The sequence below is a fragment of the Ambystoma mexicanum genome, chromosome 4q (genome assembly GCF_040938575.1).
Source record: "Ambystoma mexicanum isolate Mex_15411 chromosome 4q, UKY_AmexF1_1, whole genome shotgun sequence".
Lineage (NCBI taxonomy): Eukaryota > Metazoa > Chordata > Amphibia > Caudata > Ambystomatidae > Ambystoma > Ambystoma mexicanum.
The window spans coordinates 46,110,255-46,124,127 of NC_090928.1; the positions used below are offsets into that span (position 1 = coordinate 46,110,255).

General features: G+C 48.6%; 1 protein-coding gene across 3 annotated transcripts in view; it reads left to right on the forward strand.

Annotated features, from left to right (window-relative positions):
• TAF5L (TATA-box binding protein associated factor 5 like) overlaps nt 1-13,873 on the forward strand; it is a 353,159-nt gene that overhangs the window by 321,856 nt on the left and 17,430 nt on the right. The gene's annotated exons all lie outside the window — the stretch shown is intronic.

Sequence of the window (13,873 nt, forward strand, 5' to 3'; positions counted from 1 at the left end):
TGATGCTTTACAAAGTGCTCCGGTCCCGTCCCACAGGACGGAGGAATGTCCCATAAGTATGGAGGAAAGGGGACTATGGACTAGGAGTAAGGTGGTCACTACGGTGAGTAACTTGGTTATTTTGTCTGCCATGTCCCTATAGGAAGTCCCTAATCAGTGAGTTCAGGCGCCTGAAAAAATCAGCTGCAATAAAACAGTGCACATTGGTTAAAGAGTATGGTAGGCGTGTAAGCACAACCATTTTTACCAGTGCTACTTGTCCCATTAAAGTTGGAGGCCGTTTACTTCAAAGTGTCATGGACTGCATCACCCCATCCACCGCCCTGACTGTATACTTGATGTGTATACTATCCGGGGGTCAGTGGGGGGAAGGAGGGGTGGGGGAGGAGGGGTGGGGAGAGGGTTCTGTGTGTGTCTCAAGTGTTTGAATGTGTTCACCTCCCACCGCAGTCCCAAATCTGGTAAATCCCTGGCTTTGCAATGACGCAGTCCCGCCAGGGGGAAGAGACATAACTTTGGTCTACTGAAATTGATAATGGGCACCCCGGCAAAGTTATCCAGAGCATCTAGGACCATAGTCTGGTTCACACGGGTACAAGAGAGCGTCATTAACATAGAGGTAAATGACATGTGTAGTCAAGCCCACCTTGATTCCTGCCTCCAAAAAATCAACCCTCTGCCAGCAGTGCCAGTATGTATAGTGTTGGTGATAATGTGCAGCCCTACCTAGTGCCTCTATGTATGCCCCAGATACCTGATTGCCCGTGCTGACCCTTGCCACCAGCTCAGAGTACAATCACTTGACCCATCGGATAAAGCCTGCCCCAATCCCAAATCCCCTCAGTGCCACATACATCAATTCCCAGCAAACTGAGTCAAATGCTTTAATTGCATCTAAAGATGCAACTGCTTCTGGAACACTGTGGGGAATTAGTCTGGTCAATATGTTGTAGGCGCTGGAGATTCATAGATGTGCTACGGCCGGGGACAAAGCCTGTATGGTATTCATGTACTAGGGTACCAATTACTCGCATAAGGTTTTCCGCCACCTGGTTTAGCATCGCCAGCGGCAGATCGGATTTGTATAAGTCCGCCTGCTTCCCAGGTTTCAGTACAAGAACTATCGTCGTCTCTTGCATACTTTTGGAAGTTGGCATATTTCGTATGCTTCCTCAAAGACTCTAAGCAGAACAGGGGCAAGAGTAGCTGGGAATTCTTTATAGAACTCTGAAGTCAAGGGCAGAGGCCTGTTTAGTGGTCTGCTGCGGCAGCTCAAACAGGGGTAACACCAACAGTTTGTCAGGGTTGACTGGAATCTCATGCTGGTACAGTTTATTGTAAAATGCACAAAAGGTGTTAATGATTGCCGTCTGCGATCGCCAGTGGGCCCCACACTCGTCCTGTATCAGCGTAATGGCTCTTCAAGGTTGCTAGTTTCTGCACAACCATGCCAGCAGCTTCCCAGACTTGTCTCCCTCTCCATGCATGCACGTCATATACACCTCATAAGCAAACCTCCTAAGCCTCTCCATGTTGTGGTGCATTGGATTTGGAGCAGCAGCAGTTCAAATTCAGCAGTGGGTTCTGGGAGCTTTTCGTTCTCAAGAACCTGGATCTGGTCCTCCAGATTCCCCAGGTCCTCCCTCAATGATCTCCTAATACCGGTCACCAACTTAAGCATTTCCCAGACCATTGCCCACCTCTCCACACTGCCCACATTGGTCTTTAAGAATGCAATAAGAACGTCTGCCATGCGATTCCTAAAAATATCATCCTGAAGGATCTCCGCACATGCAGCATGCAGGGACTGGAGATCTGGGCCCCTGCCTGCCCCAATGTACTACAAGAGGGGAATGATCTGAAATCAAGCGGACAGTATACGCCGCCTCTGTGATGTCACCTAGGTGCTCGATCCCCACAAAGATATAATCAATTCTAGTGTAGACTGTGGGTGGGTTCTGGGGGGGATGAATATGAGTAACTGTCTATCTGCATTCAGTGCCCACTGTATGTCTGCCAGCAAGAGGTCAGTCAGAATAGCATTGAGTCGCCAAGGCTGCAGGCATCCGAGCCTGACTGGAGTCAGACCTGTCTTGGACAGGATCCAGCTTACAATTAAAGTCGCCGCCTCAGAGAAACATTGTATCCCGTATGTGTGCATAGGCAATCGCAGCCCACTAGCAGCGGCGCACCTTCCTCAGAGGCTGCCTGTTGCAGCTTTCCTCGCCGAGTTGGGGTCGTGTACCGCAGCACCACCAGCCTGCAATGACCTCTGCATCTCCCTGTGTCTCAGTCTCATACAAACGGCAACCCTCCCGCACAGTTGCCGATCCACTGCTGGTCTGTGCAGCCCCCTCCTGCAGCGGTCTGCGGCTCTGGGTCCTGGGTGTTTGCCGCAAGTCACGGCCACCAGGGATGTTGATCCGGGGAACCGACGCAGAGCTGCCCTCATTGTCGTGCCCGCCATCTTGCTGATTCCAAGAGCAGAAGGGCCACCTGCCATTCCGAGACCTGGATCAGCTCTGTTACCAGCGCAATCTGCTCACAGAGGGGGTGTTCAGTTGCAGCTCTGCTTCTGCTCTAGAGTCGGGCAAAATTAGGGTCACAAACACCACCAGAAAAGACCTTTGTACGGATCTCCGCAGGAGTGCACGCTCACCACGTAGCCACAACATGGGCTCCGGTCACACCCCCTGAAGGACTGCCTCATAGCGCTTCCTCTAATGTGGCTCTTAGATTGCCTGGAAATAGTTGGAAGTGTCTGTTTAAGCCCTGGTAATTCAAGCTTGAGACTTGGTTTCCTAACAGTTGGAGAGAAGCAATATGTTTTTGATTGGCACTATAGCCCACCTTAAACTGACATGAGGGGTGCCATCAACTCAGACACCCCATTCTTTAAACTATGTTTGGATGGAGAGGAAGGCTTATTCACTTCTAAATATGTAGAAGTCGTCCTTTATCTGGTGCACTGGGGGAAGAGATCATGGAAGCCTTGGCACGCTAGATGTAAAACATTTAAGCTCATCATCTCCCTTTCTCCAGCATTACATCTTTCGTAGATTCACATGCTGTAAATATTCCCCGTCCAGCTAGAACTCCTCGGTAACATAGAGCAGTTTAACCTGAAATTTTCAGTCTCTTGGTGCTCTTTTCTAGTTCTTTTTGGGGTCATACTGCGCGCAGCCAATGCGAACACCTCCCTTAGCTCCTGTCGGCCCTCTTCAGATTTTTTGCTAGACGTTAGTGTTGGGAGATCTCAATCATCTCTTTGAATTGTCTACAAATATATTCAACTAACCTTTTTCCACGTAAAATACATATTTGTCAACGTCCACTCGACAACCGGCATCAGTGGCGACAGTGCACTTTTGTGGACGTTTCCCACTGCCGGTAATCTTCCACAAAGCTTTGTATGTGCAGTTGGGCCTACCTCATGGCATCTGGGTCCATGAGGAAGAGCCTGTTCAAGGCCTGTGCCTGCTGTGGTCTGAAGAATGTCTACGTGGAGGATCACCACGACTGTCCTACTGCCTTCACCCTCGCCATGTTGTCCACGACTGTGAAATCTGCCATTCGTTCTCCAACAAGACGCTGAGGGATCATCCCGGTCATCTTGTCGTGTGGCTCGAGGATGCCAGCGGGGCCTCTGACTCTGCTTCAGTACGGCGTCATGCCTTGTTAGGGTGGGGCAGGACGGGCCAGCGAACCACCTCTAATAAGAGGGCAAGATCGCATGAAGTCCAGGCCACCAGCAAGAGGCGGCATAAGGAAACCTCTGGCGACGAGCCCAGATCATCACATAAAGACCTGTCTTCACTCAAGGTCAGTGCCCAAGGGCGATCTACCATGGAGAGGTGGGTGGGTGAGGCCGTTTCTACCGCCCTGAGGCGGCGATGTCTTCGAAGTCCAAGTCGGGTGGCCACTCTTCGTCTTCAAGGTTGAAAACAAGCTGCTTGTCCAAATCGGCATCAAAGCAGTCCTCGTCGATGACCAAGTCTCACTCCAGGTCGTCTACTCCGAGATGATCTATGCCACCCAATGGGGCATTGTCGACGACTACCTCGTCATCCACGAAACCATCATTGACCACGACTACCACATCATCTGTAAACATAGACAGTCAAGTGATTTGTGCAATGCAATTGTTACCACTGCCATTGTCACTGGCATCTGACACCCACACCAGCTCAGTGTCTGCAATAGTAGCCTGTCCGCGGCCAACATTCCCTAACCTGGGGGTTGCCTTACTATCCAGGTGGTATTGTAGCACCAAAGCCAAGTCTATCCCAATTGGATGTGGATGAGGAAGCCATTATCTCGCCATTGTTGTCTCTGGCCAGCATTGTTTCCCAGAAGTTCACCACTGGTGAGGCAAAACTGATCAGGCTACCAATCTTGACCCCTCTGCATTCAGCACAAACCATCCATCTAGTGCCATTACTGCTTTCACAAAGAGACATGTCGCTGGACATTTTGGTCGACCTGGACCACTTTGGTGGCAACCTTGCAACAGCGGCTACCTTTACCAGCCCCTGCTACGGAACCGATCGGCAACCTCGCACAGAAGTCCCCTGGCCTTCCGGGGGAATGGTAGAAATTCCTTGCCCCACCTGGAAGGAAAAACACCATTCAGTACCAGAGGTTCGCAGATACTGGGACAGACCCAGATCCCGACGACTGGACCTCCACCATGTGCGGCCCGGCCACAATATTCGACCTTGCACCTGAGGAGCAGCGAAAGGAGTGTCATGTACCAAGGCAGGTTACAGCGCAGGAAATCTGTCATGTCTATACCACTGCTAGAGGACATCTGAGAGGATGGCATAGTCACCCTGGCGCTTCCTGCAAATGCCCTGGCTAAAAGACTGGTTTGACAAAATGTACAGAGCTTCTGAGAGCGCTGCCTCCGCACTCCACCCATGCCAATTCTGTTGTCTCATCAGCTGCCAGGAAAAGGTGGTCTAGCCCATCTTCGTCCTGTTCTGTTCCACCAGACAGAGGGTGAACGTCTCAGCGCCTTTGGTAAAAGGATCATTACCACCGCTGCCACAACTATCAAAGCGGCTAATGCAATGGCTGTACTCGCACATTACAACCTCGAGTTACGGTACAAGTTGGGCCCCTTGCTGGACTTCCTTCCAGATAAGAAGCCTTGGACATCTTCCACGAAGGTGAGTTGGCATCAGACCATGCCATTACTGTGTCTGTAGACATCGCTGACACCGTTTTTGCCAGCTTAGCAATGGAGCAGTCTTGCATAAATAGGGTTGGCTCAAGGCCACAGATTTCCGACTCAATGTCCAGTCCAGGGTTGTGGAATTTGCCTTTGACGGCTCCTCCCTATTTGGGAAGAAGGTGGATGAGGCCTTACGATCCATAAAGTACACAAACTGCTCGCCCCCTGGGCGGACTACAGCGGAGGCATCGGTACTTTCGTTCAGGAAAAAGGGTGCTATGGCAGTACTTCGCAGGATACCACGCTACATACCAGTCTTCCTCCTCCTACAAGACCCCGTATTCATCAGGTGGCCAGTACAGGAAAAGGTCCCAATCCTACAGGGGTTCTCAGCAACGCTGTGGCTCTTCCCAATCTTAGGGTCAGTTCGGCAAACAAGCATGACCAGCCCATGTTGAGGTCCTACTTCTTTAACACCCCAGCGGGAGGGTGACTGTCCAGGTTCATCGAAGAATGGCCGCATATCACCACCGACAAATGGGTGTTATCCCTCCTTTAGCAGGGCCACTCAGAGTTTTTGGACTATCCACCAGACATTCCTCCTGTGCATAAACCAGAGCAGTTGCGACACCTCTTGATTCAGCAGATGCGAGCATTGCTGCAGAAGAGCGCAGTGGAGAAGCTTCACAGGGACAAGATGGGCACCAGAGTATACTTCTGCTACTTCCTGGTAAGGAAGGAAATTGCTGCACAACAAGTCAGGTGGTTGGAGACCCATTTTAGATCTGAGGGTGCTCAACAAGTTCCTAAAGGCACAAACGTTCTGCATGGTCATGCTACAGCAGGTGTTGTCCCAGCGGCAGCAAGGGGAGACTGCCTAGCATCCCTCGACCGAGAGGACGTATACTTTCACATCCTTATTCGCTTCTCACACCGGTGCTACCTACACTCCATGGTGGCATGGGTTCATTATAACTTTAAAGCCCTTCCATTCAGCTTGAGGTCTACTCCTCAGGTATTCACCAAATACCTTGCGCTAGTGGTGGCTCACCTGCGGCAGAGCAGCATTCACGTCCACCCCTATCGAGACTTGTTGGTAAGAGCCCCCTCCTATCCCCTGGCAGAAACCAACACCGCCACCACCATCCAGTGTCCACAGCAACTGAGGTTCTCCAACATCTTCCTGAAGTTGTACCTTGTTCATTCTCAACAGGCACTCTACCTCGGAGCAAGGCTAGACACCAATACCTGCACCGCCAGACCCTACGATGAGAGGAGAGCGTCACTTCTGCCCAAAGTGCACTGTTTTAGCAGCACCCAGACAACGACTGTACGCAACTACAAGTTCCTTCTGGGGATGTTATATTCATGCATCCTATTGGTCACCAACTGCCGGTTACGCATCGGACTGGTGCAGGAATCCCTGGATGCCCGCTGGATCCAAAACTCAGGCTCCTGGGACGACCGCATTGCTCTGACTCCAGTTTTCAGAAGGAGCCTGGTGGTCAGCGAGGGAGCATCTATTGCAAGGCGCCCCCTTCAGGTGACCGGACCATCAGACCACCCTCACGATGGATGGTTCGCTGGGGTGCCCACTGTCAAGACCAACATACTAGAGCCTTTGGTTGGTGAAGACCCAGTATATCAACCTGCTGGAGCTAGGGCAATATTTTTGGCCCTGAAATCCTTTCTCCCCATCCTGACAGGAAAGGTGGTTTGGATTTACACCAACACACCTTCTGTTTTACGTTCGCATGCAAGGAGTAACGAGGTCCCCACAGCTTTTCAATGAGGCCCAACTCTTATGGCATTGGGCACTACAGCACGATCTATTTCTTATCCCGTTCCACCTGCCGGTGATTCAGAACATTCTGGCGGACTCCCTCAATAGGGAGTTACGTTCTTGTCACAAGTGGGAATTGCACGACGACACGTTTCACCTGTTTCAAAAGTGGAGCGCTCCAGAGATCGACCTTTTTGCCACGTAAAACAAGTCGATGCAAGACCTTTGACAGCCGCTTTCCCACCAGGAAAGCTTGAGGGATGGCGTTTCTGTGGGAGGGGATGTCTCTGTATGCATACCCCCTCCACCCCCCCCAAATTCCTCTGGTGCCTCGAGTCATACACACTTTCAGACTATCAGTGCAAACTGATATTAGTGGCCCTTGCCTGGACAAGACAGTTTTGGTACTCCAACCTTCTTGCGCTCTGGTCAGCGGCACCGGTCAAGCTGCGCCCTCACCAATCGCTCCTGTCCAGGAACCAGGGGGCAGTTCTGCACCATGACCCAGCCTCTCTCAAGCTGACAGCGTGGCTCCTGTTATTAGAGTTCGGGGCTCTGTCCTTCCTGCAAGCTTGCCGGGAGGTCTTGGCCAGGGCAAAAGCTCCTGTCCACCTTGAAGTGCTACAAGAGCAAGTGGAAACTTTTTCAGGTGTGGTGCAGGACCCATCAACTGCAACCTCACGCCGTCTGGCTGGAGGAGCTGTTGCTTTATCTATTGTCACTGGCTGAATCTGGCTTAACACATTCCTCGATTTAAGGTGCACCTGGCAGCAATCTCCAGGTACAACTGCTCCACAGGGGTGCCGTCCCTATGGTCTCATCGGCTGGAAAAGTTGTTACGTGGGTTGTTCTGGTCTTTTCCACCCGTTTGTCGCCCTGCACCAGTGTGGGAGCTAAATGTGCTACCCGCAAGGCTCATGAGGTCACCTTTCAAGCCCATGCACCAGACATCCCTCAAACATCTTTCATGGAAAACAGTGTTTTTTTATGGACATAACATCAGCCAGGCCAGTGAGTGAGATCCAGGCATGCTCTTCGAAACCACTCTACTTGACGTTTCACAAGGACAAGGCCATTCTGCTTACTAACCCGACTTTTATGCCAATGGTAAAACAAAAGGGGGTGATGGCTGAAAGGTTTAGAATAAATCTTAACCTCTGCCATTGCTCTGGGCAAACCTCCAGACCATTGCTCTTTGCCTGCCAAGCCATTACAAAAGGGGAAAGGCCATATGCAAATCCAGCATGGTCCCCCCCCCAAAAGGGGCAGTACAGCCCGAACTGCTCGGTCACATCACTTCTGCACGAGACCACCAGCATCCCCAGACATTTTTCAGCCTTGTTGGGCCTCATCAGGGAGGCGCATCTTGAGTCTCTAGGCTCAGCAGGCATATGGCTGGACCCCTTTTTCAATGGTGCAGTTGGGCCAAAAACGGTGGTGTGGAAGGTTGCCCGGAGCAATGCAAGTGGCTCTGATTAATTCAAAACCTTCCACCCATCACTTTTTTGGTTTTAGTTTGTCTCTCTATTTGATAGAGGGTATGCCCAGACGTGGGTCCCTTGCTCACTGCGCCATGGGGAACCAAGCTGCACCTCACTGAGGAGGCCCAACAAGGCTGAAACATGTTTGGGGTTCCTTGTGTTTCTGTGCAGAGGGGACATGACCTAGCAGTTCGGGCAAGGCTGCTCCCATTGATGGCAGTACCTGACTGATTTGCATATGGATGGACCCCTTTTACTATTGTGCAGACGGGCTAAAAAATCCTTCTGTGGAAGGTTGCCTAGAGCAATGCCAGTGGTTCCGATAAATTCAAAACTTTCCACCCATCACTTTTGTGGTTTTACTTTATGCCAAAGCTGCCATCCTCTTTCAATCTCAATCAGTGGGTATTTTTGGCAGTATTCCTTGGCACACTAATGTCTCCAGCGAAGCGAAACCTGCACACGCTGAATGTGGTGCATGCCCTCAATGACTGTGTCATACATTAAATCATTCCGTACTATGGATCAACTGTTTGGTGCATTTGGACCTTCTTGGGCTGGGAAGGCTCTCTCCAAGTCCTCTATTTCATGATAGATTGCAGCCTGCATTTCATTCTGTCACCTGCAGGCCTCTTTTGGGCAGGCTGCGGGCGCACTCCACCAGAGCACTGGCTGCAACTGCCTTTCTCTCCGGGATCCTGCTGCCTGACATCTGCAGTGCAGCCGTCTGGAGTTGTTTCTTCTATGTTGACAGATTCCGCAGTAGAGTCTAATCAGCCAGTCTGTTCTGCTGAGCCTTTTTTCATGTGAGGTTTGTAAGTCTCCAGTAGTATGTTATACTTGGAGCTTGCCTCCGCCCACATTTATTGTTGTAATACTGCTTTGTAATTTATTCACAGCGTGTGAATCTATGTAAGATACAATGCTGGAGAAGGAATAAGTTACTTACCTGTAACTTCGGTTCTCCAACATTGGTATCTTTCATAGATTCACATGCAACCCTCCCACCTACCCCGCATTGCTCATCTTTTGGCTCTTACTGCCACTCACGTGCACGTGTCAAATCTGAAGATTGCTGACAGGGGAGGTGTTCCTATTGGCTTTGGGCAGTATGACCAAAAAAGGAATATAATGGAGCACAAAAGTGACTGGAAATTTCAGTTTAAATTTAAACTGCCCTGTTACCAGGTTTCCTATCCTGATGACTGGGAATATTCACAGCATGTGAATCTATGAAAGATACCAATGCTGGAGAACCGGAGTTACAGGTAAGTAACTTATTCCTTTCTGGATGGCATGTATAGGCTCTGGATACCCGGGCTTCTTTGCTGGGCTGTGCTTCAAGAAAAAACGTGGTTGCCTCACTGGTACAAGGAGCTTTTTGGATCACAGGATTGGCAGTCCTCCGTTTTCACTGTAGTGCCATTGTGTTAATGGAACCCACTGCCACACAGTGTAACTTGCCAATACAAAGAAGCGAGGAAATGTTCTATTATTCTGCGGCAGTCCTGGGCCTCATGTTGCACTACAGGGCTGTCTCTAAGAGAAATATTGACAGCAAATCGTATAAACCCGGAGATGCACAATCGTATGTAGAAAGTCACAAATCGGGAGCTTGGCTGCTGGGCCAATAATTTCTCACTTTATTTGGGGCATCCTGTACAGGCTCATCAATACCCCCCTCCCACCGCTTTCCCCTCGCTCCTTTTGCTACTCTTTGAATTGCCGTATCTGAAGTATTTGGTCCCTACAACGAAAATGGGAAGCTGTTTCTAGAAAAGACAACCTCAGACAATGGACAAACACCATGCTACATGACCACAGGAGTACCTGCTGTTGCTCAACGTGGGTGTCAAGGTTGGCCCATGTGGCGTTGCAATGTGAGGAACCCCAGCAGGGTGCACAAATGAGTACCAACCCTCTAAGAGCGTCAGGTGCCTATCTACAGATAGTTGAGGGAATGCATGAAGCTGGAAGCTGTGAGGCCCCACCATCACCTGCCTTAAAATTGGTACCTGTTCTTAAGCAGCATGTCACCTGTAGCCGAAGGTTTGGAAGCCAACAAAACAACCGCCGGATAAACTGTAAGATAAGGGGAACAGCATGTTTGCATGGCACTGCCGGATGCTTGGCACCCTGCAGTCTTAAAGCCAAATTTGCTCAAAGGACGGGGATTCGCTTTGTGAGTGAGAATTGGCCAAGTAGCCTTTCAGACCTTATGCCGGCTATAGGACAAACTATACCAGCACTGAGAAATTCTATGTCACTGTTAATACTAGAACAGAGAGAGTGATAGAAAAAAGCAGAAAGAGTCTCTGAGAATTTGGAACTGGCAGAGAGATCAAATACCTAAAGTTAGATGAGCAATGAACCCTATAAAAGATAAGGGGTGGATCGGTATTTTCCAAAACCAGGACCGTGAAAAGAATGTGTAGAATGTGGCATGTTGTCATCTTAATTCGTGTAATAAATGGGGTGTTAAGAGATCTTGGCACGCTACCTCTAACACAGATGAAAAACTGAACAAGTTAAATGAGCTATTCTTTCAACAAATGTTTGGAGATATTCTTGAAGTAAGAAGCCAGAGAAGGGAACTGGAGGAGCCACAGTTGTGGTGAGAGTTATGGGAGAATCAGAAAAGTGATGGCCCTCAACAGGGTGAAATAGGAGTGTGATTGCTCAATGTGTCAAAAAACCACATTGCTGTGTTCTAAGCAGCGGAATGTGGAACTGTTGATAAGTGTTAACGATATTAGGTGCACATGTAACTATTTTCCCCACTAACCTTAAGGTCACCTAGTGGATGACGCACTATCATTTTATGGACCCTAAAGATGCAGGTGTTCTATTGGGGTGCCTGATAAAGGAACACACCACCAGGCCCAATAGAGACTGTGAAAACCGGATGCCAGTCCGTCTGATGGACAAGTATGAAGGGAAGCATGTGAAGCATACACTAGTATACACAGTTGGTTATGGTCAATTTTTATTTTGAAACAAACGTTCCTTGAAAGTGTATCCACTTTGTAATGGAGGAGGAATGGAAACATGGTATAGTACCTATTGTGGAGAATCCATTAACAACGCAGTGGTAGCCCTCTGGTACCATAACATTGGGTGGTTTACTGTGTTCTTATGTCAGTGAGAATTAAACAGCCTAAGTATCCAATTTTAGAGTGACAAAATCTTCTTGTGCATGTGAAAGTGTTCGTCGTTATTAGACCAGTGTTCATGGGGATGTGGGTGACCCTGGAATACATTTATTATGAGCTCCATGAAGGGAAGTGGAGGACTGAGACATAAGTAATCTGAAGTTACCGGGTGCTCCCTGTGAGCATCTTGTGTGGCCAGAGCGGAATTGTTCCAGAGGGCAAGCCAGTCAACAGAAAAACTGGTAGCACCCTGAACCTGGTGTCTTTCACAGGCACTTCTAAACCCCTCCCCCCTTCCCCCCAACAGCAGTTGCAGAACGGTTTATCACATGAGGCCCATAAACACCTTCAATGCAAAATAGAAAGAACAAGAAGACTGGCCCTCTGTCTACACTGCAAAAACAAGGGGGGTTGCTGGGAGTTTTTCTACTACCGGCCTGTATCCTGGTTTAGAGTCTCAACCAGAGTCTTAAGCTCACCATCCTTTCACCCTTAAACTCTTGACCCTGCTCACTTCAACACCAGTTTCCCTCACTTGTGCATTTTAAGGCGTTTAAGACCCTCCTTTTCAAGGACTGACCCCCCCCCCCCCCTCCAAAAACCTTTAGGTCCAAACACCCTCTTCTCCGCACTTAGTCTAACACTTGGCAATCCGTTGCCTCGCCTGGCTGCTTGTATACCCCTTACAGTCTATTGTCCACCCTCTCCCCTGTTAACTCCAGGCTCCATTGTATCTCTGTTCCACAACTGCCGCCCCCTACCCTGTGACTGGTAAAGTGATATTTTGCTTCCTGAAACTCGGTCTGCGCTCCATCTCAATTAATAACTCCTCCCCCCCCCCCCCTCCTTAAAAAAGAAAAGCAATCTGGTTGTGCTTCTTTTTCGATTGTCTGCCATGCCAGGGAGGCAGATGGGGCTCAGGAAAGGGAGACTAGTGTGTAGGTGATCAGTTGGAGGAGGTTTTTTTTTTTTTTTTTTGGTACCAAAACTGGACCGAAAAGGCAAGGAAAAAAACGCATCTACTTCTTATCCTTGCAAAAATCTGGTCGTGCCACTCCTTGCTGTGGGTCCTTGGTCCAGGAATTGATGATATGTCTCCAAATGCCTATATACATACACATATATATATATATATATATATATATATATATATATATATGTGAAATTGAATGGGGGCAAGGGTTTGTTGTTGGTCAACCATGCGAGGTAAACTGATGCAATTGAATGAACAAGTGCTGTGGACAGACCCCTCGAATATAAATAAAGCAGTAGTGGATTACTGTAGGAGGATTATATCACATTGCCATCAATTAAAGTTTGACCCAAACTATTTAGATCGCAAACTTGACTTTGAGGGTTATTTGGATTATATTGAACTCCTGTATGCATGTGCCCTATACTCTGATTTTCATATGGGGACCTTGAGACTGGCCTCCTTTACAAAAACTTGAAGTAGGGTAGGAACAGGCCTGTGTCTATGTACCTCCAGTATGGAAACTGCGTGCCTTTTTTTCTTCTGTAAAGGCCTAGTGCACTGAGATCCCTGTATCTAAAGCCAGTGGCTGGGGTAATGACCATTGCAGAAGCTATGTTCTGTTTGGCCTATACGTGGGATCCATCTGTCAGTAACGTGGCCAAATAGATCTACCGGGCCTGGTTGCTGAGACTTGAATTTTAGTGGTGGCTTTGGTTATCTGAGGGAGTCCATTTGTGAAAATGTTTTACTTTGCGTGAATTAGTGGTATAAGTTGTTTTTTCTTTTATCATAACAAAGATAAATGCACGGCTGCGAGTTTCTCTCCCTGTTTTGAGGGGGGGGGGGATTCACATTCCTGTTTACTCTGTTTGATTGTTATCATTCTCGAATGCAGTTTATATTTAATGATTGTAATAACTTTTTTTTATTCCCCTTTACTCCATAATATTGTATTTTTTTAAAGATGTATGTTGATTATTGTATATTGTTTGAAATCTTAATGGCTTTGAATCGAATAAAGTCATTAATAAGATGACACTTCGAGAAAGGCGACTGGGCCAAGTAGATGTAATGGGTTTGCTACATAAGTACTGTGAGAATTGCATTGGGCAAGCATACCCACAGATGTGTATCCCAGAGGACAACTAGTGCTTAAAACATGCCTTTATGGCATAAGTGGTAGCCCAGGTAGTTCCAAGTTCTCTGAAAAGAGCCAGGGTAAGAGAAAATGTAAAGGTGCTTGTGATTTCTATACTGGGTGCAGGATCTGTCCATCCATTCATTAAGGCAACGGAGGTTAGGACA